Below are 20,714 nucleotides of genomic sequence, written 5' to 3' on the forward strand. Positions count from 1 at the left end.
AATGAAACTGCATTTGTTTTTGTTCTTTTTCTTTTTCGGCTTAAATGAAAAAAAACCCAAAATATTTTGATTCAATCAATATGAAATATTCCATTGGACCTGCAACAAAATATTTTACTTTGGGAATTTCTAAGAAAAGCAAATGAAGTGTAGGGATATATTCTCAAAACTGCTGAAGAATCATTTCTCTTTTACAAAAACGTACTGGGGTTGGAGCACTACCTTCTGAGGTAAGAGACACAATGGAGACAATGATATACCTTGTCTTTTGACAGTTTTGTAACACTAACCATGAAAAAAAATTCCAGATGAAACTAGTCAGTGAATAGTTTTTAGGATGATTGAAACCACATTTTGTTGCGTTTATTATTTAGTAAAGATATTCTGCCTTGTTTTAGTTGAGCGTTTTTGTCTCTGTATGACACTGAGCAACTCATAGGTTGTGCTCACCACTTCAGTCGGTTGTGCCCAGCTTTGTTGTTGCTGTTGTTTTGGGAAGTGCATTGAATGGCCTTTTATCTACCATGACTTGAGTTCAACATATTTTAATTTCTTTCATGCACCACATTCATTTGCACAGCACATTATATCAGCACATAAAGTAGTTTGTGAAATTATTAGCTCTACCAGAGGACATGCAGAAACCTGAGAGTAGATGCATGAAAGCTGAAACGTTTAAATACAGTGGATAGCAATGATTACTGTGTTACTCTAATTTTTCTGGAAGTATGACACAAGAAAATCAGGCTCCCTTTTGAATTTTTTGAAGTGCTGATTGTGGTTGAGGTTGTATTTATATTCTATTGTATTAAGGAATGTCAAATATTTTTATAAGCTTTAAAAATTACATCAGTTGTCCTTTAGTACAGAGAGAGAGAAGTTGCACTAGTGCTAGGGAGAGAAGTTGCACATAAACCAGTTTAAGTAAACAGAAACTGATTTATATGTGTAACAGAACAGAAGCTCACTACATATACACTAGTTTCAAAGTGGCTGAAATTGGTTTAAGATAAACCTGGTTGAATGTAGCATCCGACTTAACTGATCTGGGTCAAATCAGTTTATGAAATTCTGTCCCAGACTCCTTCGTGGTTCAAGTTAAATCAGAGTTCCCCAGCATGCTTTCCAGCCCTGGGCTGGACTGTGCTATCTGCTCCAGCCGAGAAGGTTTGGTGGGGGGGGAAGATAGAGAGGCAGGGACTGCCTAAAACTACAAGCAAACCCTGGTTGGGGTCTGGGGCCGGGGGGGGGGCGGTTAAACTCTCCTTCCCCCAAGTACAGAGCTGCCCTGCTCTGCTAAATTTACTAAAAGTTACTGCTGGCTGTGACTGTGGACTACAAATGCCAGAGGCATCTGGAAGCAGGAAGAGGAAATGATGAGCAACCCTGCAGTGTCCTGCTGCTGTGATGCTGGACTGCAAATCCCAGAGACCTTGGGGGTGGCAGAGAGCCATGCTTCAGTGCCCCCCAGGTTCTGGCCTGAGCCACTGCAGTCATGTGGCTGCATTTCTTGAATCAAAGGTAAGTGTGTGTCCAGTTGTTTCTCCATTTTAATATTTGCAGTTTAAACTAACCTGCAAAGACTGAATTGATTCAGCCTTGGGATTTTTGACTGTCTAGGGCTCAGGCCTTTAGCTGGTATGAGCTGGTGTAACTCCCCCAGTTTTTAATTAGGCTATGCCTACTTAAATCAGGTGAAGATTGGCCCATAAATCTACTTAAAACGATTTGTCTGTTTCACATTCTGACATATCAAGCCCTAAAACTTGCAGGTGGATAAGGGCATTGGTGTGCATCAGAAGACAGGTTGGCAAGTGCAGTTATCAAAACTGTCTGTACAGATGTGTGGTTTTATGAATGCCCAGATTTGTCTGCGTATCCCTGGAGCCACATATAAGACATAAGCCTTGCTATACTATATAGAAAAAAACAGAAACTGATATCTTTACTGCAGTTTGTGAACACTATGTGTTTTGGGTTTGGACCCAACACTGTCCAAGTGCTCTGTAATGCTTCATTCCTAAGTGCAATATGAAGAAAAACATATTGCTCTTTACCTCCATTGAGCTGAAATCACTTTACAACTTCACTGCATTAGTTTTATATCCTTAGTGATTCCACTAAAATCAATGCCATGTAGTTGAAATTAAAATCGGGATCTGCTTTCCTGACCTCTAATTATGCATGTGGATCTCCTCTGCACTTTCTCAAGCTTCTCCACATCCTTTTTGAATTGTGGAGCACAAAACTGGATAGAGTACTCCAGCTGTGACCTCACCAAGGCTGAGTACAATGGGAGAAAGACGTCCTGGGACTTACTTCAGAAGCATCTGTGGATGCAAGCAAGCATTTTGCTTGGTTTACTAGCAGCAGCATCACACTGAAGGTTCATGTTCATCTTGTGGTCAGTCATGACCCCCAAGTCTCTTTTGTCCCTAGTGCTAGCCAGCATAGCACTGCCAACCCTATAAGGATGCTGCAGGTTTTTCTTCCCAAGGTGGAGAACCTTGCATTTTTTGGTGTTAAACACCATCAGGTTCTTGTCCACCCATTTACTGAGCCTGTCAAGGTCAGCCTGGATCACCCTCCTGTCCTCGGGTATGGACGCTTTACCCCAGAGTTTGGTGTTATCAGTGAACTTGGTCAGTCTGCTTCTGATACCAATGTCCACATCATTAATGAAGATGTTAAATAGTATAGTCCCAAGGACAGAGCCTTGGGGGACCCCACTGGTCACAGGCACTGAGACGATTGACTTCCGTTAACCGTCACTCTCTGGGTCCTACCACGAAGCCAATTTCCCAGCCAGCAGATCATGGTGTGGCCGAGGCCACAACTGGCCAGTTTCGCCAAGGGGTGATCATTGGATACCAGAGCGAAGGCTTTTTTGAAGTCAAGATATATGACATGAATCTCTTCTCCCTTGTCCAGGTGATAGGTCACCTGGTCATAGAAGGAAATGAGATTGGTCAAGCAAGACCTACCTGCAACAAACCCATGCTGCCTATCCCTCAGGATGTTGTCATCAGCCAGTCTGTTAAGAATGGCCTCTTTGATAATCTTTTCTAAGACCTTCCCTGGGATAGAGGTCAGGCTGATTGACCTATAGTTTGCTGGATCCATTTTCCTTCCTTTCTTGAAGATAGGCACTACATTGGCCTTCTTCCAATCTTCAGGCACTTCACCAGAGTGCCAGGAGTTCTCAAAGATCCATGCCAGGGGCTGAGCTAAGATGCTAGCCAGCTCCTTGAGTACCCTGGGGTGTAAACTGTCAGGGCTGGCTGACTTGAAGGTGTCCATTCTGTCAAGGTGTTCCTTCACGAGGTCAGCATTGATGCGGGGTAAGGAATCTCTCTCACCCGGGCCTCCCTGTCCCATAATGGGTAGGGGCATCCCATGGGACTGGTGAAACACTGGCGCAAAGTACCCATTTGGCAAGTTTGCTTTTTCCTGGGTGTTGGTTGTCCCAATATTGCCCTTGCTTCTCCTCCGGCTCCCCACATATCTAAAAAAGTACTTTTTATTGTCCTTGATACTTGTAGCTAGTTGGAGTTCAGTTGCAGCCTTGGCTTTCCTGGTTTGCTTCCTGCAGTTCCGGACCAGTGCAGAGCATTCCTCCTTGGAGGTGGATCCCGTCCTCCATCTTTTGTATGTCTGTCTTTTTAGATACAGGAGGTCCGCTAGTTCCCTGGAGAGCCAAGGGGGCTGCTGTGCCCTTTGAGATGGGATAGACTTTGAGGAACAACCACTCGTTATGAACTCCCCTCCCTTTTTTTTTGGGTTGTGGCCCTTTAGGGCCTACCTGACAAGCCTTCTGAGCTTGTCAAAGTCAGCATTCCTGAAGTTGAGGACTTCTGTATTTCTGACTGACTTGCCAGCTTTATGGTGGATGGTGAAGGTGATCAGATGATATTCACTGTCAGCCAGCTTTCCTTCAATCATTAGGTTGCTGATTAGGTTGTCCCCGTTGCCAGAACCAGGTCAAGCAGTGCTTTACCTCTCGTTGGCCCGTAGACTTCCTGTGTCAGATAGAGGTCATCCACGCATGAGAGAAAGCTTTGTAACCACTCGGATTTGGCCGAGCGCTTTTCCTATGAGATGTCTGGGTAGTTAATGTCTCCCGTGACAACCATGCATTGGGAGTGTGCGGCCTCAGCCAATTTCCCGGCAAACTCCTGGTCAAACTGTTGATCCTGGGTTGCAGGTCTGTAGTAGACTCCCACCATTGTGTCCCGTGTCATGTTCCCCACAGATTTTAACCCAGAGGGTCTCTAGTCATCCACCCTGGGTACCAGTGTCAGCTTGCAGGGACACGTAGCTCTCCTTGAGATAGCTACACCCCTGCCCCTTTTGTCCACTCGATCCCTCCTGTATAGCGTATAGCCATCTATACCTGTGGTCCAGTCATGGGTGGAGTCCCACCAGGTCTGCGTTATCCCTATGCAATCATAGTTGTTTGTGTTAAGCAGGAGGACAAGTTCCTCCTGTTCATTTCCCAAGCTCCTGGCATTTGTGTAAAGGCAGGCATGTGTCCCTTTGGGGGCCCTTGCCTTGCCCACAGCTCACTCCAGTGATGGGGCAGGGGTGGGCTCCCTTAAGTGCCTTGGCCTGCTGGCTTTGCAATGGTTGCTCAGTGGGCCAGCAGTGGCGGTAGTCCCCCCCATCCCCCGGCAGGCTTAGTTTAAAGCCTGGTGGAGCAGGTCAGCCAGTCTGGCTAAGAAGAGCCTCCTCCCCAGTGGAGAGAAGTAGAGACTGTCCCTTCCCAGCGGCTCACTGCCTCTCTCACCAAAGAGTGGACTGTGGTCATGGAAGCCAAAGCCTTCCTGGTGACACCAGCCGCCGCAGTCTTTGGTTCACTACCTCAATACTCCTCTTCCTCCTCAGGCCATAGCTTGAGACTGGGAGGATCGAAGAAAACACTACCTGCGCCCCCAGACCCTTTAGCCTTGCTCCCAATCCCTGTAGTGCTTCATGACCTGGATAGGAGTGCTCTGAGTCATGTCATTTGTGCCCACATGGATAAAGAGCATAGGGTAGTGGTCAGTGGGCTGGAGGAGTTCAGGGATCTTCTCCACAATGCCTCACATACGGGATCCCGGGAGGCAACAAACTTTCAGGAGCTCCTCCAGCTGGTGCGCCATAGACCCCAAAACGGAGCAGACCTCCCCCGGGGAGGTGGCCAGGCTCCCAGACCCCAGAGCCTGAAAAAGTGACAGGCAGCCCCTGCAGCTGAGAGCCAGGGGCTGTGTCTGTGTGGAGTCCGGAACCATGGGCTCGTCTGGGTAGATGCACCAGAGGGGGAGGCCGCAGACCCTGAGAGGACCCTTCGGTTGTGGCATGTGTCCATCCATGTCATGATGCTGGTTGGCCAGCTGTGGCTGGGACTGCCTACCCTGGGGGGCTCACAGGCCTCGGGCCCTCCTGCATACCTTCCTGTGCAAACTCTCAGGCTAATTTGCGTGCCAGGCCCAGAAGTGCACCTGTTTGCGTGGCCTGTTCGCAAGGCTCTGGTTTTGCAGCTCCCTGGGGGCTGGGTGAAGTAGGATCTCGGGGGGTGACCCCACCTCTACTCAGTCCACTCCCAGCTGGCTATGCCTCTCCTACCACAGGCCCCTGCTTACCTGCGGACTCATCGGGGGGCCTGGGATCTCTTCCTGGTGGTCCCTGGGCTCACGGAGGTGCAGCGGGCTTACACCTGTGTGTCTTGCACTTCAGCTGGGTCCCAAGCGCGACTTTTACTGTTGCTGGGCCCTTTTTAAACTGTGTGCATGCACAGAAGGGCTGGCCGGTGCTGCGCTGTTCTTGGGGGTTAAGAGGGATCCCTCCCCCCTACTGAAGGAGGGGACAGGTGAGTGCCCCCCCTAACCTGGCTCGTGCCCTGAGAGCCCGGTCCTGTGGCTTGCTGGGGGGCTGGGCCAAGTAGGAGCCAGGGGGCTGTCTTAGGGAGAGGGAGATCTTCTAGATGTCTGGATTTAGCTGCATAATATTAGGTACTTAATGATCTAAACAAATGTGATAACATTACTGCTATTTATTAATTGAAGAAATCTCAATGTCTTAGGCAAATTAGACATGTAGAAAGACCTTATAATCTACATAGACAAAAGACAGAAGAGAAAGCAGGGAAAGATGAAGAGCAAGACAGTTTTTTGTAAAGTAATCTAATACAGTGGGGAGATGGATTTGTCGGGGGTCAGAATTACAGCTTCTTCAGAGAGACTCAAAAGAGAAAGCATACATGTCTGATGCAAAAGGGCAGCCTCTTTATGTGTTATACATTGGCAATATCCAAGAATGATTTAACCCTATATAAAAATTAGCAGTCAGGCTGCCAAGTGTAATAAAATTTGGCTTTGAAGTCATGGAAAGGCTGGCTGAAATATTAAAATATCCCAGAGACTGTTTTTCCTCGCAAGGCAATTTTTAAAAATTAGATGTTACCCATGGTTCCACTTGATTTTTAACTTAAACCCTATTTTTTTCTCCTCATCTTTCCTCATTTAAACTGTTAATGGCAAACCTGTTATAATACTATAGGTATAGAATATACTATAGATATTTTATATTAATATAAACTTAAAAACAAAAAGGAACTGAATGGTAAATTCAAATGGAAACTTCTTGACATTGTTGAAATGAAATACAGGCAGTCCTCAGACTTGCAACATAACTGGTTCCTGAAAACTGCGTCGTAAGTTGAAATGCTGTAACTCGGAACTGTTTTTCCCATAGGAAACCGTGTTATAAATGGGGATTCGTTCCTGAACCAAGGCCCGATACTCTATTTTCACCAAAAATAACCCAAAATTTTGTACTCAATCAATTATAGATGAATAATATAGCTACATTAATGCATTTATATTGTAAATAGCAATCATATTGATTTGAAATGGAGTACTTTGAGGTGACTTTGCTGGACTTTTTGAAGGGTTCTTGGCTGGAGTCTTCTCAGGAGTCCTGGCTGTAGATTTTTCTGGAGTCTTATCTGCTTGCTTAAAGAAAGTGTCCAACCAGGTTTGGACAGATGTTCTCCAGGGACATGGGTGACACAGAGAACTTGTTTGCTGGTGGGTTGTCACATCAGATCAAGTGTTGTAAAGTCGAAACTGAAGTCAGAAAGTTGAAATGGTGTCAATTTATAAATGTTGTAGGTGCGAAACATTGCAACTTGAAACGTTGTAAGTCAAAGACTGCCTGTACTTAAATATTTCTGAATTGAAATGAGAAAGTGGGAGTGACTTGTTTTGACATCTTCTCATACAAAATGTCATAAACACAGCCATGTTCCTGCACAGTGTTAATTTCGGAAAAAGCATGCGGTTTTTGTTGGTGGTGTATTACTGGACCAACTCTAGTTGCATTGCCTCTGAAATGCATTTTCAATGGAAAACTTTTTTCTGTTAAAAGTATTTCAACAAATGTTGTTAAGTACATACATGATGCTCAGTGCAGTTACCTGAATGTATCATAAATAATAAATATTTTATCCTCTCATAATTTTCAAGGTCTAAGTTGGTCGTGGCAGTAATAATATAATACAGCAAAAGCTTTGTTATCCGGCACCCAGGGAGAATGTGGGGTGCTGGATAACAAAATATGCTGGTTAATTGAGAGGCCCGAACAGGCGACTTTGCCTGTTTGGGCCTCCACTTCTTCCGCCGTCTCCAGGGCATCACCAACCCTCCTGCTGCATCACTGACCCTCCTGTGAGCCCTGACGGATAGGGAGGTGGGCCACATGCAGCCTGCTGTGACCCTGGCCATGGGGGCTCGGCAGCTCGGGCTGCTTTGCCCCAGGCCATGGGGGCTCGGCGAAACTGGAAGTGTCATGGTGGGTACTTCTGGTTTTGCTTTTACCTTGCAAACTGGCATGCCAGTTAATAGAGTATGCCGGCTTGTAAGGTGCCGGTTAAGGCAGCTTTTACTGTAATACTAAAAAGATTCTGAGAGCTGGAGTAACAATAGATTTCAAAGTGTTTAAAATATTAGTAGAATACACACTCCCTTCACCTAGCACTGAAAACCATCTACCTTTGGAGTGGAGTATGGCGGATGATTAATAGCAAGAAACAGCACAAAAGCATGACAGGGCAAGTAGGGGAGAATACTTTGTTTTTTTGTCTGAACCAGCCAGACATTCTGTTTTCAGGCAGAATGTAGTTTATCCAGATTGTAGAAAGACCTTTGTAACCAACACTAGCGAGGACCTTGTTTGAAGGGAAGTTTTTCATAAGTAACTAACAGTAACATCTTTCTGTTCTGTTAAGGATCAGTGTGTATTAAAGGTCATCAGTTTTCACTTTAGTGACCAATACTCTTGTGAGCAATGCACAGCCAGTACAGTGTGGAGGAATGAGTTAGCTTCTCATCCTTGTTTTGTACCAACATATGTTTAATAATGTCCGTTGAACTTCACCGGTATAATTCTGTTGAATAGGTAACCTGTAAAGTTAACACACTTACTGTGGAATCAGTGAAAGAAAAATAAATAGGGAACTTACACAAAAATGATTTTCCAGTCACTTTTCAGATTAAAATTGCACTTTGATTCTCATCTGAAAGGTGGCACATCTGGTGGCCTAATACTATGCGGTGCCATTCTGCAAAACTGTTATAGAATGGACGCAGAATGGAGATAGTGCTACCGATTGTACAATGAGCTATGATCCTTGTAGCACTTTTTGCTGCTGGAGATTCCCCATTGTGGTAACGACCATCCTCACTCTACCTAGTATGTGAGCTCTTGGGAGATCAGAGTACCACTTATAGTCATATCCCTTTGTTTTCTTTAACCAGAGGTCATTTCACTGTTACCATTAATGAGAAAAAGTTGTTTTGTAGTTGTCTTTTTTGTAAAGCTACTGGACTATACATTTCATGGGATTACCTGAAACTTGTAAAAAGCAAGTACTCTTCAGCAGCTGTCTTTATATTGCACTATCAAAAGTGATATATTCCCTGCTCATCCTTAATTCATAGATGATTTATGGGAATCTTTGTGTTTTCCAGTTTTTATGCCGTAAAGCAGTTTCTCTGAATTGTCAAATTCAGCAACACAGACTGTTATTCTATCTAAGAAATACATCATACTGAAAACATTTTTATGTGTAGTTATCTGGTTACCAATTCAAAAGACAGGTATTGTTGCCATATTCTCTGGGTAATGCTAAGCATTTTGAGTAAAAGGGAAAACAATTTAAATTGTTGCTTTTACATGACTGATCTGGATCGTCCTGATTCAAGTTCATGTTCATGGTAAGTTCATTTTCCAAGTTGACAGTGCAAGTCAGATGGCAGTGCTTTAGCTTATTATATTTACTAGGCCTTCCATTTACAAGAGTTTAAAATAATATTATTATTTTTATTTCCCATGAAAATAGCTAGCAACAACTGCCTGTGATAGTTTTACTATCATTTCATTTGATTGCTTTTTGATAGTTATAGATTAATTGGAATAACAGGAAACAGTCAGAGTTTTTCAGCTGAATCTTGAGGCTGTGACCATTAACTAGGAAGGGTATGAAATGTTCCAAGTCAGGATTTCAGCTGGTGTGAACTGGCATACTACCATTGAAGTAAGCATGTTCATTTATACCAGCTGATGATTTGGTCTCTCAGGATTTTGTAGTGTTACGCCTGACTCCTATTTTCACCAATTCTACATCAGTGTAATAGCACTGACTAATTGGGAAACTTGATTTATAACAGTAGGGGAGGGGAATGAAACCAAATATCAGCAGAGGACAGAGAATTTAAGAGATAATTACAAGACTATAAAGTTCCTATTTTGTTATGGCATAATGGAATTAATAAAGAAAAAGCTGATGGTGCAAATCTGTAAACCTCACTCTATATCGGTTAGATGAGATAGTGAAATATCTTCTGTTGGGGAGAAATGGAAGTCTTCTATATTGACCAACACTTTGTGCTTAATTTTAATTTTGTGGAAGGCTTTGTAGAAAGAGTATTCATCTGCTGGAATCCTGAAGGACTGAAATGTCTATCTGTGGTTCCATTTATTAATTTAAATGGGGGAGCAGGAGGGGGTTAAAAATGAGGTGAAGTTACAGGTGCATTGGGATCTGCCTTTGGTTTCCAGTTGACATTTAAGGTGCTCTGCCAGCCTCTGTTGCTTGGCAAGAGTAGAAAGTAGAAGAACTTTGGTTTTAGATGCAGCTCATATAATTTATTCAAACTCTGTACTAAACTTACTTTTTTGCAGAAAAAGAAAAAAACGTAGCTGGTTGTACATCGGCACTGAGCAGTGTTCTGACTAGATGAGAGCTGAGTGACATGCCAAAAGTTCACTGCCTTTGAAAAGGCTAATCCTGTTTGAGTGTGCGTTCAAAGTAGTTAGAAACAATCGTTAGCATATTCTTTTGCAATCATTTCCTTTTTTCATAGTTTCATAGTTTCTAGGGTCGGAAGGGACCTGAGCAGATCATCTAGTCCGACCCCCTGCCATGGCAGGAAAGAGTACTGGGGTCAAACGACCCCAGCAAGGTGTTCATCTAACCTTCTCTTAAAAACCCCAGGGTAGAAGCCTGCACCACATCCCTTGGAAGTTGGTTCCTGCCCTGACTCTGAAATAGCGCCTCCTGATATCTAACCTAAACCTACCCTCTGCCAGCTTGTGACTGTTATTCCTGGTCACTCCTGGCGGTGCTTGGGGGAACAGTGACTCCCCCAATGCCTGCCGGTCCCCCCCTCCCCCCCTAGTTTATAACAGGCCACAAGATCCCCCCTCAGCCTTCTCTTCTGGAAGCTGAACAGGTTCAGGTCCCGTAGCCTCTCCTCATAGGGCCTGCCTTGTTGTCCCCTGATCATGCGAGTGGCCCTCCTCTGGACCCTCTCCATGCTGTCGACATCCCTCTTGAAGTGTGGCGCCCAGAACTGGACGCAGTACTCCAGCTGTGGCCTGACCAGTGCCGCATAGAGGGGGAGGAACACCTCTTTTGACCTGCTTGAAATGCATCTGTGGATGCATGACAAGGTACGGTTGGCCTTCCTAACTGCCTCCCCACACTGCCGGCCCATGTTCATCTTGGAATCAATGATGACTCCAAGATCCTTTTCCACCTCTGTGCTGACAAGAGGGGAGTTCCCTAACCTGTAGGTATGGTGCCGGTTGTTCCTCCCGAGGTGCATCACCTTGCACTTGTCTGTGTTGAAACCCATCCTAGTCTCATCCGCCCACCCTTGTAACCTGTCTACGTCTGATTGTAGCCTGTTGCTTCCTTCTAGTGTGCCCACGTCCCCCCACATCTTAGTGTCATCAGCAAATTTGAACAGGGTGCTTTTTACCCCCTTGTCCAAATCACTGATGAAGATGTTGAACAGCACGAGCCCGAGGACAGAGCCCTGCGGAACCCCACTGCCCACGTCCTTCCAGGTTGAGAAGGACCCATCCACTACCACCCTCTGGGTGCGGCTGTCCAGCCAGTTGGCGACCCATTTGACTGTGTGGGTGTCTACACCACAGGCCCCCAGTTTCTTAATGAGAATGGGGTGAGATGGTGTCAAAGGCCTTCCGGAAGTCCAGGAAGACTATGTCCACTGCTACCCCTGCATCTAATGATCTGGTGATCTGACCGTAAAAGGCCACCAGGTTGGTCTGACAGGACCTGCCACTGATGAACCTGTGCTGGTTGCCAGTAAGCATGCAGTCCCCTGCTGGCCCCTCCTGGATGTGTGCCAGAATAATTTTCTCGAACAGCTTGCCTAGGATCGAGGTAAGACTAACTGACCTATAGTTTCCCGGGTCATCCCTCCTCCCTTTTTTGAAGATGTGAACCACGCTGGCCCTCTTCCAGTCCTCCGGTACCTCACCAGAGCACCACAAGTGCTCATAAAGCCGTGCCAGGGGACTTGCAATGACCTCGGCCAGTTCCTTTAGAATTTTAGGGTGGAGATCATCCGGACCGGCTGACTTGAAAATGTCCAGCCCCTCCAGAAGCTCCCTAACTAAATCCTCGCTAACCCTTAGCCTAGGTGTGCCTCCCCCGGGGCCCGAGGGGGGCCCAGCAGGGAGGTGGCTGTTCTGGTCCCTACTTAGGAAGACGGAGGCAAAGAAATTGTTAAACATGTTAGCTTTGTTGTCTGGTGTGACGACCAAGTTTCCCAACGCGTCCTGCAAGGGCCCCACATTACCCGGGACCTTCTTTTTACCTCCTGTGTATTTAAAAAAGGACTTCTTATTGTCCTTAATCTGGGAAGCTAGTCCCAGTTCCATCTCTGCGTTGGCCTTCCTAACTACCCCCCTACATCCCCGAGCAACTGCAGAATAGTCCTCCCTGGAGATGACCCCTTCTTTCCATTGGGTGTAAGCCTCCTTTTTAGCAAGGAGACATTCCCGGATGCTTTTGGTGAGCCATGGAGGCTTGTGTGCTCTCCTGCTCCCTTTGATCCTCGTCGGGATTACCTTCCTTTGGGCTTGGAGGATCGTCTCCTTAAGGAGCGACCACTCACCTTGGACACCTGGCTCCCTTCCCCTCCGGGATCTCAGCGCTTCTCCAACTATCCTCCTTAGCTCGTTGAAGTTTGCCCTCTTAAAATCTAGGGCCGCTGCCTTACTGCTTGCTTTTGCCACCTTGCGCTGGATGATGAATTCCAGCAGGCGATGATCGCTGTCGCCCAGGTGGTCGAGCACCCGCAGCCCCCTCACCAGGTCATCACCTGTGGCCAGCACTAGGTCCAACAAGGCGTCCCCCCTGGTGGGGCTGTGCTCCTCCTGGGTTAGATGGAGGTCCTGCACTCTGTCTAAGAACCCACGTGAACAATCTGACCTGGCTGATTGTTCTTCCCAGCAGAATTCCGGGAAGTTCATGTCCCCCATGACTACCACATCCTTAGCCTTCACTACCTCTGTGAGCTGACCCAAGAAATCCTGGTCAAGCTCCTCTTCCTGGTTGGGAGGTCTGTAGTAGACTCTCACCGTTAAGTCTCTTTCCCCTCGACTGCCTTGTACCCTAACCCAAAGCACTTCAGAGTGCCCCTCCCCTGACTCCTTACTAATTGACGAGGATGTGTATTCCTCCTTAATATAGAGTGCCACGCCCCACCTCTCTTTCCTATCCTGTTCCTCCTGTGCAGCCTATAGCCCTTGACATTCACCGCCCAATCATGCGTTGAGTCCCACCACGTTTCCGTAATCCCCACTATGTCCGGGCTGGTGTGGTGTCGGCCAGCAGGAGGGTGAGTTCCTCCTGCTTGTTACCTATACTACGAGCATTTGTGTAGAGGCATCTGAGGCCTCCTGTAGATGTGTGTACTGACCCCCTAGTCCCAGCGTTACCTTGGCCCCTATCTCTTACCTGTTTATTTGCTTCGCTCGGTGGTCTGGGCGGAGCTGTAGTTTCCCGAGCTGTAAACTGTTTAACAACTTAAATGCAGATCAGGGTAGTAGTTTTTAGACTCCTGGAAAATAACAGGCTGTCAATTTTACTAACTGTACTGAGTCAAGTATCTTGCATTATTATTCATACCTAACCTCTGCTTGTGGCTAGATTCTGCTTTTTGCAGCCTCCCTGAGCAAGGGGGTGTGTGCATAGTGGTACCTCCAGAAGAACAGAGATCCTCTTCGCTCTTCAGCTCCATTGTTATGCTGGGGACGGGGGGAAGTCACTACAGTACTTAAAAAGGTGCAGCATTCTTTCCCTTTACATCCAACTTGCGCTCTGGTCACTGTGTAGACAAGAGCCTACTTCCTACCTCCCTGTATCCTGTCCGTTCTTCAGCACCTCCTTCCAAGGCTGCAGCTGTAAGTTATGTGCAGAGACTGGGGAGGAGCCATATTCCTTTGCATTTTTTAAATTAAACAGATCCATTGGTCCTTTCTTAAATTGGGGCTTTAGATGAATTTTATTTTGAAACCTGTAGGGCAGTGGTCAGCAGTGTTTCCTTGTGGTGGGCTGGAGTGACCCAGCTTGGGTCCAAGGTGGACTGCTGCCAGGACCTGGCCAGCACTGCTGCCTTTTTTCTCCCTGCCACCTGCCCATGCCTGGCACAAGCAAAGCTCCCTGATGCAGCATGAGCAAATCCTTCACTGCCCAGCTGTGGTGCAAGCAAGGCTCCCTTCTGCCAAGTGCTGCTGAAGCCCCCCAGCTTTACAGGCCAAATTCCAGTAGTTCCATGAGCCAGATCCATGAGCTGTAGGTTGCTGACCCCTGCTCAAAGCACTGATCCTGTCAACCAGTTTGCACAAATGTGCACCATTGATAGGGAGTTAATAGGGATCAGAACTTGAGATGTTGCAGTTTTGGTGAAATGTGTTGACACAATTGGATGCTTTAGCACAATTTAGGATGGACCTGCCTGAATTATCAGCAAAAACCCCATGGCATAAGTAATGTCTGGGAAATGGAAGGCATGGATGTGTGCAGTCAGATGGCCCAACATCCTCTCTAATTCCACCAGTGGCTGACTTCCTCTTTCTTACTTAGAATGGTAATTAGCACTTTTTATATGACTTTGAAATATTAGAAGGAGAAGCCTGATGGATAGCATTGTACATGCTTGAACTTTTTTTGGAACATTCTTTTCACATAGTGGTGGTGCCAGCTGCTTCTTTGGCTCTGTCTGGTTAACACACTTTCTCTTGATGGTTTTAAAAATGTATACACGTTAAACTGAAACCAAGACATTGATCTAGTTGAGACTATTTTAAGTGTGCCGCAAGCTGTAAAATAAGAGGCTGATTTATCATGCATTGTTCTTAATGTGAGTAAAGGTTTTTAAAACTTTGCCTTAACCAAGCCTTTCTCTAAATCCCAACCCAGTAGGAAAATTAGATGCTATATAAAATATGGTCTGTTACAGTACTTAATGTTTGTGTCTATCATAGGTTGTATCAAATGAACTCTGATTTCAGGTAATTAAGAGGATCTTTCATATGATCTATGTATTGTGAGGGAATTCTCAATAAAAGGGAAACCCCATCTGACACACTAACACCTGTTTCTTAACTTATCAAATTATCACAGCAGCCTTCTTTGACATACTTTATTTAAATAGAGGCTGTAGGGGCCTATCCCAATCCAAGATATACAATACAGTACCTCGCTACACATGCTTCAGATTTTCTGATAAGTTCAAAAATAGATCCCTACACTTTCTTTCTCTCACTTAAATTTCAGTTTCCTCCTGCTGGGAAACCAGCTCATGTCTTGTGTGTGAGAGCATGTTTGGATTGTAAAAATGGGACAAAGGTAAAGGAAATAAATAGTGAAACTTATTTGAAATGGTTTAAAATTGTTAGTTAATCATTCTCCACCATACATGGTTAGTGCTGGGGCAAGCAGTGGCTGTAGCAGGGCCAGTGGCTTCAGCAGCAGTCTAGGGATGTGGCTGGGTACTGAGAGCAAAGCAGAAGCAGTGACTTTGCTTGTTGCTATGAATGCAAACACGTGGCTGCCAGCAGCTTTTTTTTTTTTTTTTTTTGTCTCCTGTCCCCAAGATGGTGCCCAGGGAAGTTGCCCCTATTGCCCCCCTTCCCTCAGTTTGTCATTGGCCTGCAGCCATAGGCTAAGCAGCCACTTCCTGCAGTGAGGGATCATAAATGGTGGTGGTGGCAGGCAAGTGGAGGCAGCATAAGTGGGAGTGACAGTGGGCCAAGTAGCCACCATGCCAGTGAGGCTATGTCAGCAGTCTTCACTTACCCCTTTGCCACTGACAGCCATGCCATGGCCCTGGAGTTTGAAACATGCCCCACCTCAACATTTCCTGGGCACAGTGATTGGATCCCATATCAATGTATCTAGATATAATGGTTAAAATGCTGAAGATCTAGGCTCCTTGGCAAGATTTTCAACTCAAGCTTTAACCAGTAATCTGGAATCCAAACTACAGCCAAAAATGCATGCCATAGACCAAGGGCTGGCAGTGTTTTTGGGCAGTGCGTCAAAAACACCTGCAGCCTTGACTTGTAAAGTGTTGGTATGCCATGGGTGGATGGTGAAGAGGCAGTAAGGGGCCTAATCCTTGTTGTTGGGGCCGTGCAGCCCCAGCCCCTTAACCAAGGCATATGTGCCAAGAAAAATGCCTTTGTGTTCTACACTCTGGCACACGTGCTGGGGGTTGCCTATCCCTACCATAGACTATTTGTGGCATATTCTGTGTTTAATACTTATGGAACAGCTGAAGATAAGGACAGGGATTTCCAGGCCATTACCAGAAATACGTTCTACCGATAAAGGTTAATAAAAAAGAATCATTCATAAAATAATTCACTGAAAGACCATGGTATGTTTTCTTCTGTGCCAATCAGTCTCAGTAAAGGATCAAATTATAATTCTCAAGCTTTTAAAAATATTTAAGAATAGCTGTCAGGCAAATGAACTATTGGATCAAGCTCAGATCTGTCTGTCTGAATTTAATTAACCCATTTTATATTCCTTTTAATCTTTGTAAACACTTGGGCGTTCATGAAGCTTGGAAGAGAGCTGCAGGAACAGAATCATTTCTGCAGTACTTATCCTGTTTCTGGGCACTCTGCATAAGATGCCATGATCCTATAGAAACAACTTTTTGAAGTGACTGCTAACCTCAAAAGCCCTTTACCAAGAGAAGGAGAACAAGGTGTAATGCCACGTTTGAGATTTAGCATAATTTTATTTGGAGATTCTCTGGGCTGTTGAAGAGGTGATGTTTAAAGAATATTAATCCTTCTTGTCCAGTCTCTTTCCTCCTGCCTGTCCTTTTTTTGTCCACAGGGAAACTTAGTTTTGTGCCCTTTTGGTTCTGACCTGTGTACTCTCAGGAGAATTATCAGCTTCTTCATTAGCCATTATATAATTTGAGCTATGCAGAAAATTATTCTGTTCCCACAACAGGCAGGTTGATGAAGCCTGGTCACAGTAATAAGCAAATTCATGTGTATATCTGAAGAGTAACATAGCCTATCAGATCACAGCTATTAATTCTGTGTGTGCCCTCTTCAATGATAGATGCTTAGGTTAATTGCTTATTCTTTTTCTTGTCTTCTCTTCTGATAAACGCATTCGTGATCACAGATTAGAAAATAATTTCTATCAAATATGTTACTCATTTTATTGATAACACTTTTAGTAGAAGGTGATTTTTTGTTTTAAATTGGTAAACCCTCAGTAACAGCTGTTACACTGTGCTTTCACAGTGGCTAGTGTTCAACGTACTCTGAGAAATCTTACCGCAAAGTATTTAATAGCTTAACTGTTTAATTGCTATTTGCATTATTTGTAATTAATTTTCTGCATTAATTATAGGGAAATACCATCATTAGTACACATAAGGTATTCTACACAGAATATGCTGCACAGTAAAGGAAGGTGTGATTATAGGCTGGATTAGGGATACCTGAGCTAGCTTTTATCTTGCAGAGGAAACAACATCAGGGAAGATGTGGTATCATGGACTTAAGTGCGGGTTGGGAACACGAACACCTAATCAGGATTCCCAGAAGGCTTGTACAGCCTGTGCTGAGGGTTTTGCCACTTCATCTGCATTGCTCTTGTTACATAGGCTAGCTAGATTAAAGTACAATCTTACTTGTGTATGCAGTGTAGATATGCCAAGGGGAGTAAATTAAGTGCATGGAATGTTTCTATGCTGCATTAGAATTGCAGCATAGTGTCAAAGGAGGGAAATTCTAAATAGATGTGGCAACTTTATATTCAAAGGCAGCAATTTTTGAACCGCAGGTACTTGAAAGGATGTACTAGAGTAGAAAGATTTGACTGATCTTAGCTGTTAGTCAAGAAGCTGCAGTCATTTTGATGTTCCTGGCCTTTCCTGGATCATACATGAGGAATTAGATTAAGATTGTCATGATGTGTCTAACAATGGCTGTGAGAGTCCATCGTCTAGATGCATAACTGACCAGTTGTGCACCTTGGCTGGTGGTAGCACATTGTGGGGGAGCAACAAGTGGAGGTTTGCTCTTGTGGGGGTAGATATCACCTCTTTTTGCCCCATACATGTGTATTGAGTAGCCATTTAAACACCAATTTCTGACAGAAAAAAATGAGGTAACATCTCCCCCTGCAACAGATATCCACCATCTGCTGCTCCTGTACTATATACATCAGCTCTACACAGAGCACTGGGTGCTGCCATTGCTGTTTTTGCCTTCCCTGCTGTTGGAGTCAGAGCTAGTACAGGATGCAGTGAGGGTAGGGCCAGGAGGATGGGAGGGTGAGGTGCTCCCCCCAGCTCCATTCTGGTGCCCCCTCCCTCTAGGCAGTGCCTGTGGCTCATGTCCGACTTGCCCACCCATCATTATGCTATTGCTGTGTTCTTGAAGTAAGAACTTGTGAACGCCTGTTCTTTTTTAGACTTCAGTGTATAGCGTTTGCTAAGTAGCTTCAACATATCTTAGAACTGTAAATGATACACTTGTTAAATGTGGCAAACGGTTTTCAAGTTGTTTAATCCTGTTAAAATCTGTTTCAAGACTATGCAAAAGGTTAAAAGTAATGTTAATATTGCCAAAAGCATTATAATTATCATATTTTTGAAACAGTATTCACATAACTTCTATATACAGAGTGCTTTTCACCTATGAATCTTGAGAGTAGAGACAGACATTCAAAACGCTGGAACCTGAATTGATTCAGTCTTTGCAGGTTAGTCTAACATAGCTAGGGTAAACTGGTTTGTAACAGTTCGACATCCCCTCTAAACTGAAGAAATACCAGCACATGCCTGCAGTGGCTTAGGCTAGAAGTCAGGGGGCACTAGAGCAGTCCTCCCGTCCATTTTACAATGCTGAGCTGAGGCGGGGCATGGTCAAGCCCTGGCAGGATGCTCTGATTAGGGAGGCCCACCCCCCAGCAGCCCAGCAGGGAGTTGATAACACAGTGTTTAGCAGCCCGTTAAGAAAACAATAGCCTCTCTCATTAGGTCAAGCTCTTCTGAAACAACTTTTCCAAGGAAGGAAGGGAGGGACATTACCACCTACCTGTTGATTAGCTTCAAAAAGCCCTAAACTGACACTCTGCCATCTGCCTTTGTCCTGTCTCCCACAGCACAGACTGTATTCAGCATGTGGTATGCTAAGTAATGCTGAGAGGTGCCTGTATAAGACAGAGGAGAGGGGGGAATCCCTACTTAAGCAGGGAATGGTGAGGGGGAGAGGGGCACAGGAGGAAGCCAGACAGACCCTGCTGTGTCTGCCCTCTCTGCTGGAGTTGCCTCTAGGAAGCAGAGAGGAGGGCCAACCCAGCTCTGGAGCAGAGAGCCCTGCCCAGTCCAGAGAGCATGCCAGGATACTGGGAGACTCTAATTTAACTTAAACTAGGAAGGGGTCTGGGACAGGCATTGCATAAACCTGTTTGAACCAAATCAGTTAAGTGTGATACTGCATTCAACCAGGTGTATCTCAGACCTGTTTTAGTCATTTTCAAACTGGTTTATGTGCACTGAACATCTGTTACAGGTTTAAACCAGTTCACTTAAACCAGTTTGTATAATGTCTGTCCCTAGCCAAAGAGCTTTACATAGATGTATTAGCAATATTAACCCAGTGTTCCAGAGAAGAACTGTGGGAAGCTACTTATACACTGTCCTTCATTTTTTAGTTTAAATTGCATGATGGAACAAATATATACCAATATGTCAGTGATTCATAACCAGGGTGCCAGAAAGTCTTTTCAAGAATGCTATGGGGTGCCATATGGTATTAGCACTGCTCAGTGTGCAGACATGATTCACAAAATAAACCCAGAAATTTCACATAGGTTTTCATAGTATTAAAAGCCTTCTAACCTGTTGTGGTCTTTGCAGTCTTTACAACAAAAAGTTCTCAATTATGTTTGTGTAGTTAAAAAATGAAAGAAAACTAAGAGCTGGCATTTTTTAGGGGTGCCTTAAATTTAACAAGGGATTCCTTGAGTCCTAAAAAAGGTTGAGAGCCACTGGCTTAAATAATAGGGATTTTTAGGTCTCATTTATGGTTTCACTTGGAAAGAACACTATTTCAATAGGAGAAAATCACTTAAATAAGAGTTGTGTGTAAATAAATTGAAGGACCTGGGTCCAAGTCACACAGTGAATCAGTGTTGGGGGCAGGAGGAGAGGGGATAGTTTCAGCCACAAGGTTTTGAGCTTGATACTGGGTGACAGTGTGTGATCTGTATGATGTAGGAAGTCAGAATAAATGATCAAAAATCTCTGAACAGGACTCATACGTCACATCTTTTAACCTAAATTCAGGGCAGTAGAACACAGTTGTCACCTAAGTATTAACTGTTTCCTCTGGTCCTAAAGGAAGATGGCAACAATATAAATTTAATTTTTTCCAGCTGAGCAGTTCAACTTGAACTGATCCGAGGTTCTGGATTCCTTCCCTATAGCAGAGGCATAGTTATATGCAAATATTCAGTGAAACTCCAAACCTTTGGGCACCTATACACGTGCAGCGAGGCTGCTTTGACGTGCTTAATTATAGCATGTTGGAGCAGATTCGATTAATTGAGTCTGCTGGAGCATGGTAATTACATGTATCAGCATCCCCGCGCTGAAAAATGGTGGCAGGGGCACTTTAATTAAAGCTCATTCATTTAGTTAAAGTGCCCCCGCTGCCATTTTTCACCATGGGGACGCTGATGCTCCATGCACTCTAATTAGAGTGGCTCCAAGAGCAGTTCCCTACACTTCTGGAGCACATGTATAAATGCCTTTTGTGTTTGTTTTGCTCTGAACTGGCGTTCTGGTGTGATAGGTCGTATTTCGTGGGACATG

The 20,714-nt window shown here is 44.9% G+C and overlaps 1 protein-coding gene across 1 annotated transcript in view; it reads left to right on the forward strand.

Annotated features, from left to right (window-relative positions):
- Nucleotides 1–20,714, forward strand: part of LOC149870707 (collagen alpha-1(XXV) chain-like) — a 278,247-nt gene that overhangs the window by 64,347 nt on the left and 193,186 nt on the right. The gene's annotated exons all lie outside the window — the stretch shown is intronic.

This window comes from Crocodylus siamensis, chromosome 2 (genome assembly GCF_052110815.1).
Source record: "Crocodylus siamensis isolate JL-2025a chromosome 2, ASM5211081v1, whole genome shotgun sequence".
Taxonomy (NCBI): Eukaryota; Metazoa; Chordata; order Crocodylia; family Crocodylidae; genus Crocodylus; species Crocodylus siamensis.